Source organism: Ursus americanus, chromosome 3, assembly GCF_024610735.1.
Source record: "Ursus americanus isolate L20-20 chromosome 3, mUrsAme1.1.p, whole genome shotgun sequence".
Taxonomy (NCBI): Eukaryota; Metazoa; Chordata; class Mammalia; order Carnivora; family Ursidae; genus Ursus; species Ursus americanus.
The window spans coordinates 33,393,227-33,421,138 of record NC_142129.1 but is presented as its reverse complement, the minus strand read 5'-3'; the positions used below and the strand labels follow the sequence as shown (position 1 = coordinate 33,421,138).

The window sequence follows — 27,912 nt, the reverse complement described above, 5'->3', positions numbered from 1 at the left end:
ACAATTTTTTTGCCATAATATAAATTTTCTTTGAACCAAAATATGAGGCACGGGATAGTTAGTTAGCACATGATTTCACAAGAAGGCACTATTTCTAAGACCTGTGAACTTAATAACACCCCAACTAATAGACACATACCCTACTGCCCTATTTTTTTTTCTCAATTCTTCAATCAGGGGTCTTTATGTATTTTTTTATTATTGTATTTGGGTTCATTTTTATCAGAGAGCCAAATAAGTATCTCAAGTAAATTCTTCACGATCTCTATTACCAATTCATTTAAAAATTCAGTAGAACACCTATAACTATTTTTTTCATAAATATGGATGTACAGGACACCTATAACTACTTTTGCAAATATATATATGTAAATATATTCATACATACACCCACACAAGCATAGAAATAGCCAAGCTAATTAGCATTGCTATTTATTTAGAAAAACTCCCACTAAATGGACAGATATAGAAAGTTCAGAAGTAATAATCACATTTGAAATTAGTTAAGTTTATGATGAATGAATACAAGCTCAATTCCACATTTCTGCAGTTGTACTCAGCAAATTACTGTGGATAGAATACTCTTTCCAGAGTCAATACAGGCATTTCTAGTGACTCAGAGAACTGAGGGTCTTTCAGAGAAGTAATACATAGAAATTAAAGGAGCAATAAGCACTACAACCCAGAAACAATTGAATATATAATAAGTGAAGAGTAAGTACAGTCCATATAATGAATATATAACTTGACACACTAACGAAAACTTCTTGTCAAGGATTAAATCTTACTTGGCCTAATGACAAAAATAAATGAGTTACTGCATTTCTATTTATTGGCAATGGAAAAGTTGTACAAGAACTGAGAGAGTTAATGGAAAATTAATAATAAAAAAGAAGGGCAAAAATGATAGAAGTAGTGTGTTGGATGAGATATAGGGTCCTAGACATTTATATAGTCAAGAGAGGAGAAGATTGAAGGGGATTTGATCACAGTCTATAAATACCTTACAAGTATCTGTATAAATGAAAGAATGTGATTATTCAAAGCATCAGAAGATGGGAGTACAAGGAGCACTGATCTGAAACTAAAGAAGAAAATGTTTCAGCCTTATATGATATTAAGAAATACTCTGCAACAGTAAGAGGATTTGGCATTAGAAATAAAAACCAAGGACAATACATAAAGTTTAGAGAACGCCTGAAAATGATGTATGTACAAGTACAGAGAATAAATCAGAAATGATGAAGGAAAGAATGGAAAACAGTGAGGCTCACAGGATCAGAAGATACACTTGTTCAGGATGTGTGAAATGTGCTAGCTGCCAGTCTGGTATGTATGATTCTCCATTAAGTCTCATCCTCGGAAACTATACCAAAACTGGGAAAGCAGTTTAAATAAATGAAAAATTTTAGCCTATACTTTGATCAACTATTCTACTACGACACCCAATGATTTCCAGTTTTTGGCTATGTTCTTGCATTTGATAAAGAGCAATACATTTAAGTGCTGATAGCTAGAGTTTATAATAGATTTACATATACTTTTGACACATACAGAGATACACAGAGCATACTATTTATAATTGCCTTAAATATACAGGTTTAGAACCTCTACTAAAGGAAGTTTAATAATAATAATAATAATAATAATAATAATAATAATAATAATAGAGATCACTAAAAACAATTTTATTTCTATAATACTTTTCCACCTGAGAAAAAAGGAAAACCTAATGCTAACATATATTTCCTTTTCTTAAAAAGATACTAGAAAAATAAATGTTAATTCTCTAAATTTTAAAAATCCATTGTTGCTTTCAATCATTTGTCTTTTTCATTGTTCAAACTTCAGATTTTACTTTCTTTCATTCTTTCCTCCTATGAGTGAACCTTCTATCACATTCTCAAAAGCTCTGGATTTTTTGTTTTAAGAGAGGTGCTTTAAAGAGTAAGAAGAAGCTTGCTGTTCTCTCGGTACAGGGTGTAGTTGAAGATGAATAAAGGAATTATTGCAAACAAGGAAGTTTTTAGTTGAAGTTAAAGGAAAAGAATTTGCTGTGGACCCAATTCATTAATTCCCTCACTTTAAGACAGACAAAAAAAGAAACAGTATGTTTTTTTTTTTTTAATTCTGATCACCTTCTCTGTATCGAGATGAACTAAGTAGACTTAACAGTATGGTAAAGTTCTAGCTAAAGATGATTTTGATCCAATCAAGGCATTTGGCCTGATTTGTTTCACTTCCCTAGTTTCTTGTACACATTACTTTGCAACAATCGATACTTTTCAATGGAGAAAGAGGAAGCTTTTCACAAGTGAAAACTGGTTGTCTAGGAATTTATGATAGGGTGAGGAATCTATAGGATGCTAGTCCTTATACTTTTGACAAGGTTGACCATATAAAAAGGCTGGGGAGAAAAGTAAGTGAAACCAGAAGGGGATGACATCCTTAGAGAACACAGAATATTTAACAAGAGCACATAATAAGGAAAAAAACAGATTCAGAAGGCATTAAAAACTGGAGAAGGTAGAAATCAGAGAGATAATAATCAGAAGAAAGATTTCAGAAGTTCAAAACTGAAATCAGAATAAAGTGGTCACTGGATTATTATTCTGGAAAGGAAATGCTAGTGATTGTCAGCAAGGAAGCCAAAAGCTCTTAACTGGTGAGATAAAGTATTTTAATAATTGATATCTTAGAGTTATGTGGATTTTTTTATGTACTTTAAGAATTATAAGAATTATAAACAAAATAGAAAATACATTAATAATTTAGATGTTCAAATGAAGTAATTTCATTTGACTTTTATATTAAGAACATTATAGATCAAGTTCACCAAATTAAATGTAATTCATTCTTCTGTCAAATATTCTTTTGTAGCATATGATTAGAACAATTAGAACACTTGATTATTAAATTTCGCTGTCTTAGGCTTAACACCAAAACATGTGACAAATGTCTAAAAATGAATAAAAGAGCAAGGATATAAAAAAGGGTGCTGAATATGTAATCTTACTGTATTAGCTCTATGACTTCCCTTTTTTTGTTGCCACGAAAATCTATCTATATTACTCTGATGACTGATGAACTACCACAATTTCAAATTTTTCCTGTCTCTGTCTCCTTTCTTCCTTCTCCCCTTCCCTCCTTCTCCCTCCCTCTCTCTCTCTCATTTCTCTTAATCATCTAATTTGGAATGTTACTTAATAAGTTTAAATCAATTATGTGCCCTATACTTAAGACTGGCCTATAATATTATTTCTTAAATCACACACTTTAGAAGACTTCAGTGCCTAACTAATGGAATTCTTGAAAAACCTATCAAAGTGTTTCAGAACATAAGAAATATATCAATGGGACAGAAACAGTTCTTCATTATGCTTTACACACAATTTTGCTCAACTGCTTATTTTAATTAGAGCAGAACTCTAGCTTCTGCTCATTGGTTTAGCATGAGCAATAAAATGAAGTTTATTTAATTTTCTAAAATAAGTAAAGCAGAGTAAAGTTAATTAAAAGTTAATTACAGAATAATGAATCATCTACCCTTGCTGTGCTAGTGTTGCCCAGATGATTAGATGCTGTCCTTCCTGAATACACTTCCATTCCCATAAGCTGAGTATTCCCTTCATTCAGTATAAGGATTTTCATTTGTGTACTTGAAAAGTTTATGTTGCCTTCTTCTGAAGGCATCTTTTTAAGGAAATAAGCACATAGCAGTACCTACACACACCTTTCTAGTCTCTCTTTTTATATGCTTTCCCCAGGCATAATTTTCATTTAGACTTCTGATTGCCTTTTAAATTTGACAGAATATACCTATAAAATTCGTTAGTAATTGTTTCATTTCCCAGCATGGCATGTGTAGTTAACCTTGAAAGACGGATTGGGCGTTAACTGTAGTGAACCCAACCTTTGCCAGTACCACAAAGGTCATGGATCTGTTCTCTCTAGTCCTGTGTCTTCAAATAGAAGGTTTTGTACATATTGGAATTAGAATGCTTTTACTGCTCATTAATTCATCATTAAAATGATGTTAACTAATCATTCTCTATAAGGCTCTGGTGTACAGATTTTCTGGCATGAATTGCTGTAGCTTGGCTCCCAGCCACTTACAACTTGCTGAAAACAGCAGCATTCATGTTTTTGGTAGATTTAAATCTTTTGTGAAATTTTATTGTAAGTAGTAGGTCTTATAAATTGCACTGGGAATATACTATGGCTTATACTGAGAGTATCTTAATTTTTATGAATGGATATATGTATGGAAATACCTGTTCAATTTCAATTTTGCAGCAGGGTTCTCCTAGTATAAGGTATAATGTATAATGACTATTGTGTCCTCACTTCAATTATGTCTCTTGCATCTTGACATCATAAATACTAAAGCAATGTAGCAAATACTGTTACCAAAATAAGGAAAGAAAATGAATCAGTGTACCTTACGGTATTTATACTGATAATGCATCCAGTCTACGTAAAAAGCTACAAACTATTAGTTTTGCAAAATTATTCAATGATTCAATGATACAAATATGTCATGAAGAAACTACAAATAACTGAACTATTGAATCTTCTTTTTAAAAAGTATACTCTATTGGAAAACAAACTGAGGACTGCTGGAGGGGGGATGGGTGGCGTAATGGGGTACTGGGTGGTGGGCATTAAGGAGGACACTTGATAAAATGAGCATGGGTGTTATATGCAACTGATGAATCACTAACTCTACCTCTGAAACTAATAATACACTATATGTTAACTAATTGAATTTAAATAAAAAATTTTTTAAAGGTAAACTCTATATTCCACATCCATAATTTTTCAAACTTCTGCTAACAGATAAATGTAGAAGCATTTATTTCCCCACAAGCTGTTAATCAGATGTTAAATAAGAAGGAAATAGGTGGAAAAGATCTGAAAATAAAATTTCAAGAGGATCTTTTAAACAGGGACTGTGAGAAGTTGGAAGAGGGGTGCAATCTTACTTTCACAACTTACTTGCTGTCATGTTTTCATCTTTACTGCTCTAAAACCTTCCCTCACTCTTCTTTTAAATGTTTTTTCCCCTGCCTTTACATTTTAGTTACGTGTACAACTTTGTTATTATATCCTAGTTTTCTGATTCTCAATTTTCCAAGCTTTAAAATGATGAGTATAAAGGCTCAATAGATGAACAATCAAACAAACAAACAAATAAATCCTTTCAGTTTAGAAATGCTGACTTCTGTTTTAAATATTTTCAAATGTTCATTCAAAAATTCATATTCATATCCATTTCACAAACACAAATACTGGCTGTTCTTCTCCTTTGCTATGAAAAATATGTCAAATTAGGAAAGCACAATTTTGTAAGGTAAGTTGTTCACCTTTTTTTTCCCTTGGCATTAAAATTCTTTGTGATAATGTTACTTAGATCCACTTGATTCAGATAACTCTCTTTAACAATAATTGAAATTCTTGGTAGAGAAAAATAAAATAATTTAACCCATACTATAAATTGTAGGAAGTTTACTATAACTGAGCAGAAGTAAATAGAGTACACTGAGTAATGGAAATTCCTTCTTTTTGACTTTTTGGTTAGAAAGGGAGATGGTCAAATGAATGCCAAAATGTGCTAAGTTTTTTTGGGGGGTGAGGGGGTTGGCCAAGTACAGTATACTTTATTGATGGTACATGACAAGGTAGGGCTCCCCAAACCCCTCCCCTTCTTCGGGGATCTGGGATGCAAACTGTGGAGGTCAGGAGATTCTAAGCGTGTTGGGATGAGTTGGGGCAAGGACTCCCCAGCAGCTGAGGGCTGCTTTCGCTTGCTGGGCCTGGTGGTTCAGGGGGCTCTTACTCCTTGGAGGCCATGTGGACCACAAGGCCCACCACCTGGTTGCTGTAGCCAAATTTACTGTCTTACCAGGAAACAAGCTTGCCAAAGTAATCACTGAGAGCAATGCCAGCCCCAGCATCCGAGTGGGTGTCACTGTTCAAGTTACAGGAGACAACCTGGTCCTCAGTGTAGTTGAGGATGCCCTTGAGGGGGCCCTCGAATGCCTGCTTCACCACCTTCTTGATGTCATCATATTTGGTAGCTTTCTCTAGGCAGCAGGTCAGATCTTCGACTGACACAATGGGGGTGGGGACATGGAAGGCCATGCCAGTGAGCTTCCCATTCAACTCAGGGATGACCCTGCCTAGGGACTTGGCAGTGCCAGCAGAAACAAGGATAATGTTCTGGGCAGCCCCTTGGCTATCACGTCACAGCTTCCCAGAGGGGCCATCCACGGTCTTCTGGGTGGCAGTGATGGCATGGACTGTGATGAGTTCCTCCACATGTTGACATTGTCATGGATGAGCCTGGCCAGAGGGGCCAAGCAGTTCGTGGTGCCAGAGGCACTGCCAACAATCTTGAGGGAGTTGTCATACTTCTCGTGGTTCACACCCATCACAAACACATGGGGCATCAGCAGAAGGGGCAGAAATGATGACCTTCTAGACCCCAGCCTTCAAGTGAGCCCCAGCCTTCTCCACGGTGGTGAAGACCCCAGGAGACTCCACAATATACTCAGCAGCAGCATCACCCCATTTGATGTTGGTGGGACCTTGCTCCTGAAAGACGGAGATGGGCTTACCACTGATGACAAGTTTCCTATTCTCAGCCTTGATGGTGCCCTGGAATTTGTCACAGGTGGAATCATACTGGAACATGTAGACCATGTAGTTGAGGTGAATGAAGGGGTTATTTATGGTGACAATATCCACTTTGCCAAAGTTAAAAGCAGCCCTGGTGTCCAGGCACCCAATACAGTCAAATCCGTTCAATCCAACCTTCACCACTGTGTCCTGGGGACTCGGCTGGCACTGCACCAGAAGATGCAGCTGTCTGTTGAATTGGGAGAAGCAGAGAGCCATGTGCTATGTTTTTATAGCCATGTGCTAAGTTTTTATAAACAGCTTCATACTGTCTTCGCTGCTGGAGTAAAACTAGGTTTCTTAGTGTTTCATTCTTCACAGAGACAAGTTTTGATTGAAGACTACAACCTTAACAATCACAAATCATTTCTGTTAAGAACCCAATAGAAAAAACTTACAGATTATAAAGCATTATACATATATAAAGATCTATTGTTTTGTGTTATCTTTTTTTATTTATAACCAATTTGTACATTTACTTAGAATTCAAGTTTTATTATTTTTATGTGATTACTCTAGTTAATGAATAGGCAAACATCCAGTTGAAATATCAAGATCATCCAGTTAATTTATAAATTTAACACAAAATGACTGGCAGGTAGTGCCATAAAACACGGAATTTCTTTGCACTGAACCATATGAGTCACCTATTTGAACCATTATACAGCATATAAATATGTTCATAAGAATTGCTTATATATTGAACTAATTATTTTTTCATGTTTTTGAGCTCTTATTTACTGAATCAAATGTTCAAACATTATAAAAAGTATAAAATTGGCAGCACCATGTAGGAAATTATGAGAAATCACAGATGAAAAAATAATGCAGCAAGCACCCATTTAAATAATGAGTCAGAGCGTATTTCAAAAAATACATACGTATAAAATAAATAATCGGCGTGTAAAATCATAGTATAACATATACATATTAAGTAAGTTAAATACATGTAACATGTTTTAGAACTAGTTTGTAATAATAATCTTATAGAGTGAGAAAAGCAAGAAAATTAGTAACTAAATCTTAAGACAAGACATATAGGGCAGAATGTGCTTCATGTATATATACTGTAAGTGAATGATGGGAGATCCATGGACATAATATGTTTATTAATATTTTTTCTCTGCTTCACAGAAAATTTCTGCTCAATATACTATAAGAAAACAAAAATTATGCAAAATTAGTCTCCAATGTCTTTAACTCTGCCAGCTAAATTAATCTCTGAAGGAAAATGTAAATTCATAAACCATTGCCAATCTGCAAATGTTGTTTAGGGACTTGGGCAACAAACGCAGTAACAGGCTGAACAGGTCCACAAGGCAGTCCTTCTCTAACACAGTATTTGCAGCAAGAAAAAAAATTTGCTGGATTCATTATCCAATATCGAGATTCCTGCTTCTAGAACCCAAATAAGAATCTGCGCTGCTTGTTTCAGGCGTGATGATCTCCAATTCTGTCTGAGATAAGAGGGGCATGACGTTAGCACTTCTATAAGGGAAATGGAAAACCAATGACTCAATTATAAGAACAGCATGCTGCTACAGGTCGGTATACTTTCAAACCACCACCTCTCCCACTTCACTTACTATCATCATTCCTCCGCCCTCGTCTCATTGGTTTTCTCTCTATCCCTGCACACACCACCATGTCCCTCCTGCCTCATGGCCTTCAGGGCTGTTGCTTCTTCATGGAATACTTGTTTCCTGGATATGTGCATGTTCCCTCCTTTACCTCCTTCAGATCGTTGATGAAATGTCAATCTCCCAGTGAGACCTTCCCCCTGCTTAAAACTGCAATCCTTCTCCAATCCTTCCTATGCTCCTTGCCTGCTTTCATTTCTCTTATTTGTTTTATTTATTGTCTATCTCTAACTATCTCTAACCACAGGGATGTAAGTTCCCTGCAAACAGGGGTTTTATCTCTTCTGTGTATTGATGTATCCCCAATCCTAGAACATTGCCTGGTACTTACGTGCATGCAGGTAAAACATCTTTTGAGTGAATGAATGTAAATCATTAAAATATCTCATTGAAGGAAAGAGGAGCAAATTTTTCTCCCCAAATAACAGCATGATTATAAAACACACCTCCTTTGTAACTACTTAGGTCTAAGTAAGCAAGCAAAGCCAAACTCCTAAGTCATTTCTATCACTGACTCAGTCAGATACATTTTTCTCTATGTGCTGATCTTGTACTCTTCTGTTCCAGTTCCATTTATCCTGCACATCAACTACTCCGGTTGCCAACTAGAGCTCATCTCTCACTTCCATAGTTTTAAGGGACACATACGAGGGAAAAGAATACAAGCAGGCAATGTAATCCTTCACTTTTACAAAATTAAATCACTAGCCTGTGTTTACCTGACTGGCCACATATCATATCCCTCGTTCTATTCCCACACTCCTTGAACATCAGGAAGCAGACAAAAGCAGGACAATATTAAGCTTACTATTAATTAAAATGATATACAAGCCCAGGAATTTCCTACAGTAATACTTCAAGGGTTATGCTGACAGATCCATACTGAAGGCAATTAAAGTCACATAGCCTCCTCTTGCCAAAAAACAAAACCTAGCCAAAGAAATTCTGAAACATTTCCTTTTTCATTCAAGTATAAGATTATATATTGGCTTTAGTTAACCCACAAAAAAAGATCAAATGTAGGGGGAAAATAGGGCTCACTAGTTTTACAAGCAACTATTCCCACTTGCAAACTAGCAAATTAGAAGATGAGTTGGAGATCATAGCCCTGTTCCATGTAACAGATAGGTGTCCACATCACAGGAAAAGTCACTGCTCTTGAAACATTTTGAAAGGCTCAGCAAAAAACAAAAGGTCAACCAACTCTGAGATTAAACTAGACATTGAAATAAGAAAAACGTGGAGTATATATGAACATATATTATCTCCTTTTTGCAAATAACATCAAAAACTACATCAGAAGAAATTAGACCTATATTTTAAGACAAATATGATGTATTTCCATTTCTGAAATGGAATCCATCCAAATTGAAATAAGTTTAATTATTTTACCTTATATTTGTATGTGCCAACCAAAATACAGAATAACCCCAATATTAAAAGTTATAGAACATAATCTAATTAAGTCTATGATTTAAGAATTCTTTCACAATGCCAAAACAGTGAATCTCAAAATTAATCCTGTGGAAGTAAATGAGTCAAACTGGCTTGCCATTTTATTTTATTTTTTTTTTTAAAGATTTTATTTATTTATGTGACAGAGAGACAGCCAGCGAGAGAGGGAACACAGCAGGGGAGTGGGAGAGGAAGAAGCAGGCTCCCAGAGGAGGAGCCTGATGTGGGACTTGATCCCAGAACGCCGGGATCACGCCCTGAGCCGAAGGCGGAAGCTTAACGACTGCGCTACCCAGGCGCCCCTGGTTTGCCATTTTAAACACAGAAACATCAGTCATTTGAGAGGCAATGTTGAATATCTGTTAAGGATATGGTATTTAGAGCCATCTTCCCTGGGTTTAAATCCTGCTTCTGCGGAGAGCTCTGTGACCTTGTGAGAATTACTTAACATCTCCATTCCTCAATATACTCTCTCATATGAGGATAACAATAGTCTCTAATTTGTCAAGTTAACTGAGGATTAAATGAAATACAAAGAAGTCTTGTGATGATGTCTGGGAAATATTAACTGTTTAGTAAACAAATATCTGTTTTAGCCAAACAGACTGGGGTGGGGGGTTGGGGGTGAGAGTTAGGGCTCAGCATATCCTGGAAATTGCTACAGATTACATTTTTTAGCTAAAAAGAGAGGGAAACCCCTGTTTTTATTAAAAGAAATCAGTACAAAGGTGATCTTAGGCCAGGTGTTAAGGGTTAAAAACCCCCAATTATCCAGGATCATGGAGGCTGTATGCATTGTCCTCCTCCAAACTCCACAGGTCTGTAAGAGTAATGGATTATGGAGTTAGAAGGAAAACATTTTTTAAATTATCCCTTAACCATTACTTTTAGATCTTCAATGTAATGGATCATCCTATCCAAAAGTTAGCTCAGGTTAATTTCACATCATCGGTTAAAAATATATACATCAAATCTATGTGTTATGAGCAAGATTTTCAACTACAATGAAATTGCCTGTTTTCTATATGCCTCAGAGTCATATAGATGTCAGCTCATTATTACACACTAACTGACTTGATAGATTTTATTTAAAACATATATGCATAAAGGTTTAGAAGTCAATATTGTCTACATGAAGATTTTCTCTTTAGTTTTATTATGTAAATTTAATTATAGAATATATATGACAACTTAGCACCAGTTAATCCAGTAAAGTCCATTTTAGTAGCACTCATATAACTGTTCAACAAATACCTTCACCTGTATACATATTTATTTTCTTATCATAATATTGGAAAAGTTAACAATGCTGAAGTGGCTCAATTACTTTCCATTTAAGAGATCTTAAGTTTTTAAGTAAAGCTCTGTATTTCCAATTTGATATCTCACACTTAGCTTCAGATATAAACTTACTTATAGAGACACAAAGCATATTGTGTATTTATAGGTGTTTCAATATATTTAGTATATATTTAATGAAGGTCAAGAATAAAACTGCAAATGAGGTTTATGGGAGTGTTGTAAAGGTTCATTATTGTCATTGTGGGGGAAAGTATAATTTTCTTAAGAGAAATGATGACATATACATAATAAAGTCCCTGTCCGTGTCATGACAGCTCAAGAGCATGCCATCGTTACCACCTATGTCACACTGCAGGTGCACCTGCTATATGGGTGACAGCCGCTGACTTCTCTGATCAACACATAATTATCTCTGAATAAAAATGCACATTGAAGTTAGCTGGACATAATGGATTGAAGACCCAGGGCAAAATTATCTTTATCATGGCACATAGCACCACCTGCGGGTAGGAGAGGGCTAAGGAGAGGTGTTGTCAATGATGCAACCTTGAGAAGCCTGCTGTGACGTGGGTACTTCTGGGGTGTTCATGTTTATCCTGCCTGTCTTCTTTTGGATAGAAGAGGTCACTTGGTTAATGGTTAGGATGCTCCTGGCAGAGAAAGGTCCCACTGATCAGCGCTATTCTCCACTGATCTAACTGTATATCTCTCTCTCAGCATCTGGATAGTTTCCATTTGCAGAGTTCCCTTCCCCCATAAGATAATAAATATCATATCACAAGGATGGCAGTGCTCCTTCATGGAACACTGACTGTTTATTAGAGGCAAAAAAGTTTAAGAGAAATGCTAACAATGTTCATTAATGGCCCGCATCCAGGTTTAATGAGGCATGTCAATATGCGGACTGGGCAACATCAGTGGCATAATAGTGGTGGTAAATGGGAGTAATTGTATCCAATTGTACGGCACAGCTTCCAGGAATGAGCCCGAACTGCCAACTGACAATGACAGAGCAATTATGGGAAGGCAAGCGAGCTGTGTCAAATTAGCACTTGGTGAGAACTCATTTTTCAGAGATGTGCTTGCTCTACACCACCACAAGTGATAGCTACTTTATTGTGAGTGATAGGAAGACCAGCACTTAGACTGATGTTCTGATTTGTCAATAGCTGTATTTGAAAGCTTAGTGTCACAAATATATAGAGATATTCAGGGAGAGAGGCACACTGCTCATGATCCGAAGGATAAGAACGTTGCCGAGAAGGTCATCTGTCAGTGTGAGCTGTCAGAGAGAGATCACACTCTATGAAAAGGGAACATTCAGCCGACTTAAGTAATTACCTTTGACTGAGATTTGAAGATGTCTTCTTTTGTTGGCCTACATTGACTGCATAATTTATAATTTACTGCAATCAGCAAAGGGCCAGGACTTGTAACTAAGAAAATTCTTATTTTATTTCCCATAATTACTTTTCCTCTCTCTTTTTTTTTTAACTCCTTTAGCACTTCAGAAGTGTAAAGTGGGAAACTGATGAAATTGATTTTTTTCTTTCTTTCTTAAACAACTCAGTCTCAAGTACATCAGAAACAATATATTTACTTTTGACTATTGTTTCACAGGGCCATACCTCTCTACCATCACCCCATAAGAGGTATGAAACACCCCTTTATCCCTGATGTATTTTTTCCTTGCTTTGTGGGATTACTAGTTAAAGAGGATGAAGGAATAATTCAATTTTGTCTCTCTAATGCCGAAGAATAAGAAAGGAAAAAAAAAAAAAACAGATTCGGAGTACTAAGCACTGAAATTATAATTCACATCCTGAGATACTCATCAGTTTGATTGAGTTGTCTTAACTATAAAGAGGTAAGTATTATAGCAAATATTTCAGAACTATATGGATTAACAGAATTTTCAATTCTTGTTGTCTTTTTCCTCTGGGACATATCACAGGATCAGTGTTTGCAAAATAATTATCTTGCCTTTAATAACCTTATGCAAAAATATATTTTGTGACCCATTATATTCTGGAGTGCAATAAGTATTAAAATTTTATTTTTTCTATGTTTTTAGAAAAAGTGATGGCTTAATTTTGTTAGCTAAAATATAATAGGGAGTCGTAACAGTGTAGCTTTTGACTTTTTTTTATTTCCTGGGTTAAAAAAGAAGCTCTGAGGAAATATTAAAACTTCCATTTTTTGGCATTATTACGAAATTCTTGCTGCTTCTTTTTCCCCTAATGGTGACCAACTGATTAATGAATTGTAGCTAAAAACAACCAAGATTAGCCTGTCTTCTGGCAAAAACTGTTGTTTAATTCTAGGTGTATTGATTTACTGAAGAGATATTGACAAAAGAATTAATTTAAGTACTTTAAGTCAATATTACTTTAGTGGAAACTCCACCTTTTAGGTTTAAAGAAATATTCTTAAGAACACTCCCTTATTAATATGGTATAAAATTACTGTCCCATAATAAACGTTCATTTCTTCCTATCTGAAAGTCTGCATTGGTTCACACTGCTTTTTTCTCCCCTGAGACCCATCAAACACTCATACTTGAAATGACTAATTATGGGTTTTTGGATGTTTGCTGATGTATTTAACGTTTCCTCTAAACTTTAACAATGCTGCTAAAAAATATTTTGTTTTCCACAGTTTACCATCTACCACCTGAGATTATTTTAAATTATATACTTTGATGTTTCTGAAACACATTTTTAAGTTATTTTTTTAATATTTCAGAATTCCTTGGACCATTCAGTTTCCCCGTTGCAGAAAGCTGTTTAATTCACAATGCCTTGAGTACAGGCCCGTCATCTATTCTATAGTGACTGTGCCACTTAATAATGGAATAGTGCATCAAAGTGGCACTTAGGTCTCAAATTGTTATGTAGGACTGTCAAAGCGGCAAGAAAAAAGAATTAAAAAAGGGGTTGGGGGGGGAGAAAAACCCTTGATTTGTCTTTACTACTGAAATGTGAATTTGTCAGCCAGGTTCTGAAATCACAACAGCATTGCATCCCCAGCGAGATGTTGAAAACTTGACAGGTACATATTTTTTCAACTACAAGCACTTCTATAATGAAAACTAAATACACAAATCTTATTTTTTTTATTTTTTATTTACTTATCTTTTGCTCTCAACAGATAGTTGTTGCCAATGGGATTTAATGTTCAGGTTTGGGTTGTCAAGAGAAATAACCAATAAGCAATCCAAAGAGTCACGATACAGATATTCAAAGTCAAAAGCCTGGTTTGTGATATACTGAAAGGATTTGAGTGGATAATTAAGTAAGTCCAAACCACTGGCACTTAATCTTTCCCCTAATGGTAAGTAAAGCCCATCACAGCCTCTCTCAGGGGGACAAACTATAACTTGCTCAGTGGTCACCAAGGCTTTTGATCATCATTGTTCTTTTTACTTCATCATTTAAAGATGAGTTTGCTTTGGTCTGAGATTTTTCCATTTATCATTGCTTATTCTCAGAAAGAATAAAAGCATAAACAATGATCCAGTATTGAATTCTTTCATCCAAAGTATTTTTTAAATCTCCTTAAATATCCATATCTCCAGAACTATCTGCTTCTGAGTTTGATTCAGAACATAGCCTGTGTATATAATTTCTCTGGGTATATTTTGTGCAAACTGGAAGTGCCCTGACAACCACTATTACACCTACAATGATGCTCAGTGTGTGGTGATTATTTACCTGCTGGTAACTTCACTATATTACCAAAACCCTTATGAATATGCCTGGACGTTTTGTATAGGGAGAGGGTAGGAGACCTGTGGTTGTAGCGCTATTTCCTAGAAATTATAAATTGCAACTGGTTGTCACCCACTGCTCTACATGGATCAGTCTTACAGAATTGCATTCAACCATTTGCCTGGAGCAAATAATACTTTTGACAGGTGAGTGGAATTTTGCAAGGCTAGATAACACCACACAAACCACATTTGAATAATCTTAAAAACTACAACTCCCATCATGCTCTTTAATTGAACATTAAATAATCACCTCATCAGAATTTTCTTTTATTTTATTGTGGTAAAAATATGAAATTTATTCTCTTAACAGGTTTTTTAAAGTGTACAACATAGTATTAGTATCTATAGGCACAATGTTATACAGCATATCTCTAGAAGTTACTCATTTTGCATAACTGAAATTTTATACCCATTAGTTAGCAACTCTCCTTTACCCATGACCCCCCACATCCAGCCCCCTGGCAACCATCATTCTACTTTTTGTTTCTATGAGTCTATTTTAGATATGCCATTTAAGTGGAAGCATGCAGTATTTGTCCTTCCATGACTGGATATTTCACTTAGCATAGTGTCTTTCAGGTTCATCCACTTGGTTGCGTATTTCAAGATTTCTTTCTTTTTCAGGGATGAATAACATTCCGCTGCCACATATATACCACATTTTTTAATCCATTCATCCACTGATGGACACTTAAATTGTTTCCATATATTGGCTCTTATGAATAGTGTTGCAATGAACATGGGAGTGTTAATACACCTTTGAGATCAATATTTCAATTCCTTTATAAAAATACCCAAAGGTGGAATCACAGGATCAAATAATAGTTTCTTTTTTTTTGAGGAATCTCCTATTTTCCATAGCATTGCACCATTCTGCATTCCCACCAATAGCATGTAAGAGTTCCAAGTTTTCCAGACACTAGCCAACACTTGTCTTTTTTTTTTTTTTAAGCCATTCTGACAGGTGTGAGGTGATGATATCTCATTTTGGTTTTGATGTGCATTTGATGATTAGTGGCTGAGCATTTCTTCATATGCCTATTGTCCATTTGTATAGCTTCTTTGAAGAAATGTCTATGGAGTTTCTTCGTCGATTTTTTAATTGGGTTATTTGTATTTTCTGGTATTGAGTTGTATGAGTTCTTTATATATTTTGAATATTAACCCTTATCAGATTTTAAGGATTGCAAATATTTCCTCCCATTCTAAGATTGCCTTTTCATTTTGTTGATTGTTTCTCTTGCTTTTTAGTTTGATATAGTCCTACATAGTAGATGTTCAATAAATTGAACCAATTATTGTATATTGACCTGCTCGACAATTTCTTTTCTGCATGTTTATCTTCCCTTCCTAACCAGCAACAAGGCTGCTATGGGAAAGAACAGTAGCAGTCACATGACTTCATTATAAGTGTACCTGAAGTTCCTGTTACATGTGAGCTGGCTTTGAAACTTGCTTTGCCAATTAGCAGAGATAAAAAATTATAGACTGACTTATTGATTGTTTACTTGCCTTATGTAGTTCCACTTGTCTATTTCTGATTTGGTTGCCTGGCTTTGGTGTTAAATCTAAGAAATCATTTATCAAAAAGCTCTCCCCCAATGTTTTCCTCCAGGAGTTTTATAGTTGCAAGTCTTACATTTAAATATTTAATCTATTTTGAGTTGATTTGTGTATATGGAGTAAGATAAGGGTCCAAATTCATATCTTTTGCATATGGATATCCAGTATTCCCTGCACCATTTGTTGAAGAGACCATCCTCCCTTCATGTGTGGTCAACAGATCAATACAGACTTTTTTGAATCAGATCTCAATCCACAGAAAATTAAATCAACATGACAGCCTTAGAAATGAACCTTAGTATAATTCAGCTCTTCAAATTGTTATCACATAAGTTTCTACATTTTCTTAGTCTTTTGGTAAGTAAAAACTGGGATGCTCCTGAAAACTCTAATTTCAAAAGACTGCTACAACTTAGAGTCATTTTAATGTTTATGCCTCTAAATGTACACTGATGGATGTACTCATCTTTTTTTTCTTTTCCTTACTGTCCACATGTAATTTATGTAAATTAACTCTTACTATACTACTTTCAAAATCTATTCTAGAATCTTTCTACTTCTGTCACCTGGATCACTGTAATAACTCTAACTAGTCTCCCTGCATTCACTATGGCCTCTTCTACAATTTACTCTTCACATGCAGCTGAATGCATCTTTTTAAAATAAAAATCAGCCATGATCATTTCACTTGCTCCCATTACACTTATGTTAAAATACAGTCAAAGGTCCTAACTGACTTGATATTCACAGTAGAAAGATCAAATCACACTAAAATTCTTGATAGTCCCTGCTCCTTTGGCATTCTTACTATTACGTGGTTGGTTTTTTGTCTGATCCATAATTTTACCAAACTAACTTCTCATTTAGTGCTCAACACAGGTATTCCTTCTGAGAAAAAGTTTATTCCTTTTTCCAACATACATAACACCCCCCCCACATATACTGTAGCACAGTGCTATACATGAACCTCTATCACAGCATGTGTTCTACAAAATTGAATTTTTTTATTTGTGTGCCTCTCCCCCCAATAGAATATGTTAATCCCCAGGATTGGCACTGAGTTCTATTCATGGTCCTGTCTTCTGAGACTGGTAGAGTATTCGGCATTATAGACCCTTAATAAAATTGAGTGAATGAATGAATGAACGAATGAATCACTCCCTGAGCAGGAACCATTGTATTATATGTAAGAGTACAATTATAACATCTAAATTCAAGACCTAGTTACATTACTTTGAGAAAGAAACTCCGCTTCTTAGTTTAATCACTTAACTCCATTGCTCATAAAGTCATTAGGTAATTAAATAAGATATTTACATAAAATAAAGTGCCTAATGTTTAGCAAGCCTTCAAGAAATGTTTGCTTCATGTTGCTTCCTTCTCCACTTTTCAACTGAACTCATTTAAAACTACATTTCCAAATAACTTATTAGAGAAGAATGGAACTTCTCATGCAATGATCACCGGGAAGAAAGTAGAGGACAGGAAAAAATATATTTAGTATTTAGTCTAAACATGACATAGCTGTGTTTTTTTTTTTTTTACCTCATTCATTTAAAACCAAATAAGTCTCATTTGTCCACATGTTTATAATAATCGTGGCACTCCAACAATTCTGTTTTTTTAAACTGCCTCAGTATTTACTAATAAATGCAAAAGAGGGACATTTCACCTGGCCATCTGAAAAGCGAATAGCTCAAGGTTATAGGACTTAGTGAGTTAACAGGATGAGATTTGTGGTTTCGCAGGCAGCTTTCTAACATACTGTCATAAATGGACTGAATGAAATACTACAGGCTGTCTTCTTCTAAGAAAGAATCTTTCAGCCTATAGTTATAATTTCGAAAAAGTTACAGACTTTTAAATATTCTACACATTGATGTATAAGGGTTTGTAAAGGAAATCATGTGAACAAATCATTCCCGTGAAGAAAATCCATGTATATTTATCTGACAGTTTAAAGAAAATCACCCACAGAAAAAGAAATTACTTTCATAAATAAGTGATATTTATACCACCTTCAGAAATACATTAATATCAAAACTACACTCGAAGCCAGTCACTATAAAAATTATATTTGCTCTACCAATGCCCAATCTGGAAAGTTTGCTTAATGTATATGTATTCAAGAAAAAATTGTACAAAAATACAAAACAGGTTGATGAAAGCGTATTTAATACCATTGCTTTTCTTGGTTTTTCATGCAGGATTTATAATTATATATTAATCTAGGTTACTTAGGCATTGTTTCTTAAACCTGGAATCTCCATACAGAATACAAAAACTATATTCACATATTCAGAAATTAGTGGTTTCTTTGTTCCTGTCATTATTAGCCATAATGTAATCCTATGGCAAAGTTTTTCCCACATCTTCCAATACGCACCATTGCCACCTAGCTGAACTAGGCAAAGCCTCTCATAAGCAGTCCCTGTAGATTTTTAACCCTACTAAGCCTTCAGCAAAATCTTCTCTGGTATCAAAAAGGTAAATCAAATTAAGAAGCAATAACGTTTGGCTTGACTTGTTGATTTTTTTTAATCTTTGATCTGGAAGACACATCTACACTGTCTAGTAACTGTCAAGCAAACCAAACCTAGTGTGTCCACCATTTGAAGCCTAAAGTGATTGCTTCAAAACAAACAAACAATTAATGGTTTCCTTTATTTAATTCTGATACCAGTTTATTCACGACATTTTAATTGCAACTCTGAGATGACAATGTCAGATGTGCCAATTTGGCATCAGAAGATTAAAACCAAAAGCAGGTGAACATCTATCATTCCAAAACGGTGTTATTTTTACTCAGGTAAGTTTTCCAATGTATTTAAGAGCTGACCTCTATCATGATTTTTTTTCAAGAGCAAAAAGAGAAAATATCACAAAAATAGAAAATAAAGCTAGCCTTCATAAAGTAGAGCATGGACTTTTCAAACAGCAATTCTCTCACTTCCCTATGAACATCAATAGCATTGCAAACCAGACATATAACAAAAAAAGAGAAATACAATATACCCTGAAAGTAGAAAACAAGGTCGGAGGTGAGGCTTTAGCTAAAAGACTTTCTTTAGACGACAGAGACGACAGCAAATCAAACTTATGCTTTCTTTCGGTTCAAATCCTCATAAAAAAGCCTAATACCTCAGGTTTTTATTTTTAATTTTCCTTCCATGGAGTGCTATATTAACACTTTCCTGCTTTGTTATATTATGCATCAACCAGCACTGAAAAGACTATTAATAAACAAAAAGAAGGGAAGGAGGAAGAGAGGGCAAGAGGGCTAAAGGGAGGGAGGCAGGACAGAAGAGGGAAGGGGAGGGAGGGAGACAGAAGGGGAAAAGATATGGCAAGCAGAGGGAGAGAAGAGGATAGAGAGACAGAGACAAGAGAGGAAGAAAAAAAACGGAAATGAAGGGAAGGGAAGAACAACTGACAGGAGGGAGAGACATGTTTTCCTCTCAATCTGGTAAATCTCATTTGGGGTAAGCAACCCTCACTATTATAAGATAAATCTAAAGAAGTTTCATGGCATAAAGCCACCCTAAATGATTTTACTGGGTTCGAGATCAGATATACCTATTTTTATCTTTCATCTACTTTATGACTTCCAAATTCATTATTCTTTTGTCCCTTTTATTAGATAATTCTTATAAAAGTACATCTACCATATTTTTCATTACTAATTTTGTTTATCCTTCAGAAGTGTTCAACTCCTTGTGATTTATTTCTACCTTCCCTAATGTATTTGTTACTTGTTCCTCTTTGCCTTATCCCTTTCTCTTCCTAAGTTAAGACATCATCTTATTATAGGAATACATGTGGTAATATTACTGTTTGTCTTAAGTCCAGTCTTAAAGAATGAACCAAAAGCAAAGTTGAGTCATTAGGATATTAATCTATTTCAATTACCTGAATTAACCTTATTCAAAGCTCACTTCCAAAGGTCGCAGACTATTGTTTTACAGAAACAAGTGCACTTATTCATAATCAATAATTGTTTAAATACTTTACGATTCATCAAGACTAATACAGAGAGAATATAAAGCATTTTGACTTTGATATGGTCATGTATTAAATAATATATTATTTCAGTCATTTATGAGATTACCACTCACGCAACTGCATCTGATTTTCGCTTATTTCATTCTATCTTAAAATGTGCTTAACCAATAACAAAGGTGTCTACTGTATAATAGAAATCTTTGTGGGGAGCATTAGATTTATAAGTCTATCTAAGAAATAGTGAAGGGATTGAGTCTAAATTCATAGTAGGGGTAGGGGAATAAATTGTTCTATTTGTAAAGAGGAGGGGCACAGAACATTGTACAACAATTCTCCCTGAAACATCTGAAAATTGATCTCAGTTTGAGCTGAAGTCCTCACCAGCCTCACCTCAACAAAGTGCCCAAATGACTTTTTAAAAGGGTACAGCTCAAACCGGGGGAGAATGAGAGAAAGGGCAGGTTTGAAACTTACAGTGTTTCTATAATCAATACTCTGCTCCTGAACAAACGTGTAAAGAGGTGCACAAATGTACTAAACCACATTTCAAAAATGACATCGTAATTGCTGGCACTGCCCAGCCTACCCTGGCCTCAGCATTGCCAGGTTTTAAATTTATTTCAAACTGTTCTTCCCAAGTCTGCCTAATTTTTTTTTTGTCCAAATAGCAGCAACTTGCAGTTAGTGAACAAAGCTTCAGGATTTTTTTTTTACTTACAGCTAAATTTAACTTTACCCATCCAATAAAAAAGAAATAAGGGAGCCTTTATTATCTCCCTGGATTTCTGGGTATGATACCACATCATAGAGAAGTGGTTATTAGAGACAATGGCCTACCAAGGTGAAGTTTGTAATAAAGCCTATTATGTGGTTTCACCATTGACACTAATGGAATGTAACAGTGATTTAGAATGATTTAATGGTTCCCAGGTTGTGCTCTAATAGTGCTCTTTATATTATGATGTATATCACAAAACCTAATGTGGCTGTTGTGATATATTGACAGTATTCATGCTGCTTCATTTTTTTAGGGGAATTTAAAAAACTGTCAAAGAGGAAAATTAATAGGCTGCAACTGCTTTATTTTCAAGGGTTCTGTTTTTTAAATGTATGTGCATAAATTTCCATTTGGTGCCACTCTTAGGCTAATAAATTCATTTGCATTTTTATTCTGCGATAATAAAGAAGTATGCATGTGTGTACACTTGTGTGTGTGTATTTATGCACTGTATAGTATACATAAGTATTTGAAATCCAACTTGGAGAAGACCGCACTGTCATTTTATAATACATTTACAAAATGGTTCTGATAGATTAAAATGCACCTGAAGGAACATTACGGAAGAAATCATAGTTTTATTACATAAAATAAAATTATCTGGTTTGAACTGTGAAGCAAAAGGCTACGGATTTAGTACTAGCTCACTAAAAAAAAAAGAAAAAAACTACTGAGTAGCTGTCATGTGAGCTCTTAGATTTCTGAGTAAAAGGAGACTAGAATTATTTGAAAGAGAAGTGAGGCATCATTATGCTCTTGCAGCTCGTAAGCCTCACAACAACGTTTGATCTTTTAAGTACTGAGGCATACCATGAACTTAAACAGAAGGTAGACAACACTGCAAATTTTAAGCCTATTATTTGTTGAAAGTTGTAGAACTGGAGGGCTGTAGATAAAGGGGAAAGAGGGAGGGTTTTCAAGAGCCTCCATATTCTATCTCTCAAACATTTGATCCTATTTTAAAATAAAATTTGTAAAATTATGTATTTATTGGAGAGAGAGAGAGAGAGTGTGTGGGGGGGGGGTGGAAAGAACAGAGGGACAGGGAGAGAGAGAATCTCAAGCAGACTTCCCGCTTAATGTGGAGCTTGACTCAGGGCTCCATCTCATGACCCTGAGATCATGACCTGAGCCGAAATCAAGAGTAGGATAGTGCCCAAGTGCCCCTAAAAGAAATTTTACGCCCAATGTGGGGCTCAAACTCATGACCCTGAGATCAAGAGTAGCATGCTCTACTCACTGAGCCAGCCAGGTGCCTCTATTTGATCCTACTTCTTAATAATCTGATCAGTTTGTTCTCTTTCTTTGAAATGTATTACTTCCCCCTTTCCCAGGTAGCAATCATTTCTTCAGAAATATAAAAGACTTTCTATAAATCCTGCTTATGAAATTATCTCTTCCTTTCCAACCCACAGCTATTTTCATGTTTCCGATCCTTTTTATAGTCAGTTCATATCTAATTCAGTCATTTGTTGTCACATAAGTATATTTTAAGTAAACACGTGATAAGCACTCATTGTATACTTTCTAGTTAATAGGCAGATTAATGTGATTCCATACAACTTCATCCAACTCTACTGCTAGCCAAGCAGACTACGCCTTCTTATGGAAAAGGAGGCTACCACATTATACTGGTTGGGAATGAGGCCTTTCAGACATTGGATTACTTCAACAAAAAAATAACAACTTGATTAAGATAAGAGCTTTTTTCTTAGAGGAAATATATTCCCAAATTCTACAGTTAATTTATTACAAAGGAAAGAAAAAAAAAACTACTATTAAAACACATTTAAAAACAAATTTAATTACAATGGCTCATAACTAGCATTGGAATAAACAGAAAGATTTAACAATGTGGAAAATACAGAAATAAGTTCAAGGAAACACTGGAATTTAGTGAATGACAAAGGTGGCAACTGAAATCTGTAGAGAATAGATGTTTTTCACTGAGAAATGGTATTTGGACAACTAGCCAGCAATTTGGGGAAAAAATGGAAGAAAAATGGTTGCAGCAATTTTTACTACAAAATAAATACCCAGTAATCAAAGATTTCATTGTAAAAATTAAAACCATAAGAGATCTAAATGAGATCATCAGCTAATTAAAAACAAAATAATTTGGGGTGATCTGAGTATAGAAGGCCATCATAAATATAGATAAAACACTAAAACCATAAAGAAAAAAGATGGTAAATTTGATCACATAAAATGGAAAACTTTTGTATGGCCAAAGAAAGTATAAACTAAATCAAAGAGCAAAGTAGAGGAAATATTTGCCACAAAAACCTTAGTAAATATGTAAGAATTTTTAGAAATCAATAAAATGTTCAACCAGATAGAAAGAAAATGATCAGAGGACAGGAGTAATTTGTAGCACAAAAAAATGGCAAAATAGTAAAAAAATAAACAGAACTATGCTGAAAGTGAGACATAACAAAAGAAACGCATTATAGTAATAATGTGATTTTTTTTTCCCACTTAAAGTTTGACAGTTCCCAATGTTGTCAAGAGTGTGAGGAAACATGGATTCTAAATATCATTGTTGGTATCAATGAAATTTTTAAGGCAATTTGCAAAAAATTATCCAATAAACATGAAAACATGCTTAACTTCATAGCAATCATGCAAATACAAATTAAAACGAGATTCTGTTATATGCACCAAAGAATGACTAAAATTAGTAAGACATTTAATACCAACTACTAGTAAGATATAAAACAGCAGACACTTTCTTATACTGTTAGTGGGGAAATAAATTGGTACGACCACTTTGGAAAATTGTATCATCTTCTTAACTGAATATATGCATAATTTATGACCCAGCAATTCAATTAATCATACACATGACCAAAAAACTTGCATATGTGCACTGTGTTGAGACCATTATTTGTAATATCCCCAAAATGGAAACCCAAATATTCACCTGTCATAGTATGGATAGATTATTCAAGTAGTATTCACAAAATGAGCACTGTACAATGATGAAAATGTGTATCAGTGACTGATACACACAGCCACAATGAAGAATTTGTCAAATATCATGGTAAGTAAAAGAAGCGAGAAACGAAATCGATTCCATGTATATAAAGACCAAACAAAATTTAACTTTAAAGTCAGAAGTCAGAATAGTGGAGAGCAAGGAAGAGGAAAGAAAAAAAGGTAGGAGTAGCAATTGGCAATGGTTCAAAGGATGCTTCTGGATTGCTGCTCATTTCGTATTTCCTGACCTGCCTAGAAGTCAGTCATTTGTGATTATTCTGTGAGCTTTATGTTTTGTGCAAATGATCTAAATGTGTCTTACACTTTACAATAAAAAGTTTATAAAACAAGAAAGAGCAGGTTAAAGAGAAAAAAATAAAGAGATACTAGTTATAATTTTTAATACTCAAAAAAAAAAAACCTGTAGGTTGTCATAATGGCCCTTAATAATAACAGTAACTTCTAAGCCAGTAATTTAAGAAAAGAAATATAAACACAGATACAACTGTATAGTAAGTTAATCATCCACTGATTTTGACTTGTTGATACAAATCTGCTATTAAATATAAAATTATAAAATTCACAGATAATTTTTTATACAACACACAAGTTTTCTGCCTTTTTACCCTCATTTTAATTAAGAATATGGAAGAAACTCTGATGAACATAAACAAACTAAACATTTTTATGGCTAATAAACTTAATGACTTTTCACAACTGTGTACCTTGGTGGGATTATCTTCATTCTCTGGGAGTTGTTCTGGGTGTTAATCCCTGATGAAAAGTCCAGGCCTGAAGAGAATAAAGGTATTCTGTACACTCACTTAACCAATGCAATGTTTATTAAACTCCTAATATATTCTGATTACATAGAAATAAGACATAGTGTTTGATCCCATGGCCTTAGAGATCAACTTAATAGGAGATGGGCCCACATAAAGATCACTTTGTTTACACCATACTACATGGTTGACCTTTGGAGTCTTGTCTTTCCTTAAAATGAAAAACGAATTTCAATTTGGAAGAGCATCAAGTGGCTTTCCTCACATGGGGAAATCATAGCATCATCATCACTCCTGTTATGGAAAAGATGCAGTCTTGCTGGGAGAGCATGGGTCTCTGAGCCAGAAAGAACTTGTTTCAAATACAGTACTGGCTTTACTGAGTCTCGGTAAAGACAGCTTAACAAATGAAAATGATCATCTCACAATTCTCTGTCCATTAATTGGAGTTATACAGACTGACTGGCTAGCTCTAGGTGCTTAATAAACTTTAGTTACCTTCTCCCCTTTCAACTGTGTGCTATAGTTATTTGTCTAGTGTCTAACCTCCCATATTGGTCTGTAAGCTTTCTGAAATTAGGGATCACATCTTATTCTTCTTTATACCCCTTACAGAGCTTGGCATAATGCCATGTGCAGAGCTGAAATTCCATATTTGCTGAAGGAATGAAATTTTTTCAACCACATATTGACTATGAGAAATGAAGATAAGATATGTGCCCTTAATTCTGTTGAAGCTAAAGGAGAACTTACTCAATTAACCCAAACCGAATGATGCTTTACTCACATTCATTCTACAGAAAACTAAATATATATTTAACAATTGTCGTTAGGAACATGAAGTTATTATACAAAGAGTGAAAAGTGACTCACTGAATTTCATAAGGAGATGGTAGGAAAAAATAAGTTTCAACTCATTCAAGCAGTTTTTAAATACAATGTGTAGGTATAAAGACTGATTTTTTGTGCTGCTTGTAGAATCAAGTTATTTCTTTATAGTCATAATGCTTTTTGCAGATACACATGATGCTAAATTTTGGAATTTTGTATAAAATATACCCTCACCAGAAATAGCTTAGCTATTTGATGCCAGGACGTAAAAGGAATAGACAAATTAATGCCGAGGTCCTTTGAAGCCCTATGATTCTCTGACCTATTTGGTTTTCCCTTCTAGTTCACCTCTTAGGAAAGCTTTGAAAACTTTAAACAGATAATTAGACAACTATAGAAAGAACTCTAAAGCTGTCCAACTATTCCTCTTATTCTGCAATGGTACATCATAATGAAGAGTATCAATGTTCTAGGTGACAAAGGTCACCTATATATATGATAGGTAATAATCATACCATTATGTGCTAATAGCACACCATATTCCATCTTACTGTATTTGAACTTTCCATGAAAACAATAGCCTGTGGTGAAACAGCTTGTCATGGATACTAATGAAAAATTGCCTGAGACATCCTGATGGGTTTCCTCCTGCATTCATTCTGCCCTTAAGGTCTGGGAATTCACTGAACACAAAAGTAAGATTTTCCTGTCTCTTCTATTTTGGCAATAACTGTATACACATTCAGCATACTTCGAGTGGGAAAAATAAATAACACAAGCAGAATAGTTTTTAAAATACAATCATATATTGAGTAATCATTTTAGAGTGCTGAATGGCTGGAAGACATGTTGATGGAAGGGAAAGTCATTTGTTTTTGACACCAAAGTTATTTCAAACTTATGAGCAAATAGACATTCCTCTTTGTTTCTCGTTTTGTGTAGCACCTTCCCTGTGGAGAGTTGGGCAGAGTCCGACAGAACAGAAATCGGCAGAATGCCTCCCCTATGTAACCTTAATGTCCTCTAAAAATAATAGCGCACTATCATCACTGGAGCCTTCTCTTTCCAAAGACTCTATGTAGTAGGTTTGAAAAAGTAAATGGGGGAATGACTAAGAAATGCAAAGATTCTTTGTAAGATAATAAAACATGATTTGAATAATTATTATTACATTTTGATTCTTCAACTTTGGGTCAATTTCTAGGCCTCAATTAGCAAAATCAAAATAACAAATAATGGCAATTTCCTGCACTGTCTTAGGTGGGTTTTTTTTTTTCATTTGCAGCCTCTAGCAATAATTATATTTTCCAAATGCAAAACACCTCATTTAAAATGGAAGCTTCCCAGAAGTTTGCCAACTCTTATGTCTCAAAGTAGCAGAAACAAGTAAATCTTTTTTTCTGACATCTTCCCCTGTTAAAACTCCTTTTGGCACATGCATTGAATGTGAATCAGCCACCGTGCAAATAAATTTGTCGATACTTAAAAAAAACAACAACATTTTCTTAGGGTAAAATATATTGCCCATTGGATTAAAAGAAAAAGAAGGGTTTACAAGTCAGATTACTAGCACACTTCTAATTTATACCTTGCATGGATAGCCTTTAAGCCACAGTTGACTATACATATATACATATACATATACATACACACACACACACACACACACACACACACACACACACACACTAGCTGGAAACAATTCATCAAGTAAGTTACCCCCTTTCCTTTCAAATCCACTTGTATTACTAAAAGGTTGAGTAAAGACCTCTGGGGAACAAGGGCAATTTTTGACATGGGTCTCAACAGATTAAACTATGCAGGGACAATACAGAATACATTGGAGCAATAACATTATCACATCATAGGCTGATTGAGAGGCATTTCCTTGCATTTCTGTCCTTTTACCATAAGCCAATAGTAGCCACAGGCATTTGACTGGAGAGCCTGGAGGATTGACAGGCCTGGCAGTCATTACACGCTGGATTGAATACTAGATTACTCCAAAGTGGCTGAGGGTCAGGGATCAGTGTGTTCCCTTTTGGCACTAAATGACTTTAATATCCTTACTGTATTAGTCAATTACTTTAAAGCTGCTGCTCTCTGAGCTCTCTCTGCCCCCCTGCA

The 27,912-nt window shown here is 34.9% G+C and overlaps 1 pseudogene across 1 annotated transcript; it reads right to left on the bottom strand.

The window, feature by feature from the left end:
- Positions 1-3,475: 3,475 nt before the first annotated feature.
- LOC123789040 (glyceraldehyde-3-phosphate dehydrogenase pseudogene) lies at positions 3,476-27,463 on the bottom strand (annotated as a pseudogene). Its single transcript, XR_015723894.1, has 2 exons — positions 24,898-27,463; positions 3,476-7,029 (listed from the first exon to the last, which is right to left on the bottom strand). The product of XR_015723894.1 is annotated as a glyceraldehyde-3-phosphate dehydrogenase pseudogene (transcript).
- Positions 27,464-27,912: the final 449 nt, after the last annotated feature.